Source organism: Salvelinus sp. IW2-2015, unplaced genomic scaffold, assembly GCF_002910315.2.
Source record: "Salvelinus sp. IW2-2015 unplaced genomic scaffold, ASM291031v2 Un_scaffold3245, whole genome shotgun sequence".
Taxonomy (NCBI): domain Eukaryota; kingdom Metazoa; phylum Chordata; class Actinopteri; order Salmoniformes; family Salmonidae; genus Salvelinus; species Salvelinus sp. IW2-2015.
Genome location: NW_019944532.1, coordinates 58,627 through 60,256, shown reverse-complemented (window position 1 = coordinate 60,256; position 1,630 = coordinate 58,627).

Sequence of the window (1,630 nt, the reverse complement as noted above, 5' to 3'; positions counted from 1 at the left end):
TTGAAATGTATTCATTCTTTTGAAACTTTGTGAGTGTAATGTTAATTTTTATTATTTATTTTTGTATATTATCTACTTCACCTTGCTTGGCAAATGTTAAACATATGTTTTCCATTACCAATAAAGCCTTAAATTGAAGTTGAAATTACATTGAAATTGAATTGAGAAAGAGGAAGGAAGGAGGATTTTGGGTCATAGAATCGCTTCAAAAGCTTCTGTCACTTAGTTGTTGTTGCTGTCAAGATGTATTTCTCTCCTCAGAGACAATATAGAGAGATTTGAGAGAGATAAAGAGAGGACAGAGAGAGAGAGAGAGAGAGAGAGGAGAGAAGAATGAAGAGACGAGGGAAGAAATGGACAGAGGAGACGAAGAGGAGGAAGAGAGCGAGAGAGAGCGAGAGAGAGAGAGAGAGAGAGAGAGAGAGAGAGGAGAGAGAGTAGAGGAGAGAGAGATGAAGAGAGAGAGAGGAGAGAGGAAGAAATGAGAGAGAGAGAGAGAGAGAGAGAGGAGAGAGAGAGGAGGAAGCAGAGAGAGACGAGAGAGGAGGAGGAAGAGGAGAGAGAGAGAGAGAGAGAGAGAGAGAGAGAGAGAGAGAGAGAGAGAGAGGAGAGAGAGAGAGAGAGACGGAGAGAGGAGAGAGAGAGAAGAGAGAGAGAGAGAGAGAGGAGAGAGAGAGAGAAGAGAGAGAAGAGAGAGAGAGCGAGAGAGAGAGAGAGAGAGAGAGAGAGAGAGAGAGAGAGAGAGAGAGAGAAGTCAGAATTCTTAATTGATCTGAAGAGGACGTGCTAAATGGGCAAATAGTGGGAGAGAGTGTTGGATCTTCTCCCCTCGAGCTCTGTCTCTGTCGTCTTCTCAGGCTTGGAGTGCACATCTGCGCAGAAACAACTGCGCAATAAACTACACCACACACACACAAGCACCAAGACACACACACACACACACACACTCACAAGCACCACACTACACACAAATAACAAACACACAGCAACACACAGACACACTGTACATACATACATACAAAAAACATGCCACACACAAACACAACTATTCCTCTTACCGTTAACACATATTACTTTTCTAGACTGTGTAAATATTATATGAATGCGTTCTGTTCTGCTCTCGCCCATAGGCAGAACCTCTTGAAGTTCATTGTTTGGTTCCAGGTTAACCTTAATTGGTTTCCATGTGATGAGGGTTTACATGGAAACACGGTTCTAAAAGAGTACTCCTTGGAACGCAAAGAGGGTTCTCCCTTGACATTACCAAGAAGAACCATTTGTTAGAACCTAAAAGTGTATACACACCAACCTGCGGAAATACAGACCTCCTCTCTCGCTCTCCTCATTCTAATTCAATTCAATATTCAAATTGGAACATTTATATGACATGGGAAAGATTATTCATTACTATACGATTGTAATAGAGTATACTTCGAAAAATTCAATTAAAAATATATACTGTATATATATACACAAATATATATATACTTTATATATAAAATAATGGGGACTACAGCAAATAATAAAATAGTAAGTAGGGGAACATGGGATTAACCATTAATAAAACAGCTAAAAACAACCAAACAAACTCTCTCTCTCTCTCCTACCCTCCCTCTTCCTCTCTACCCTC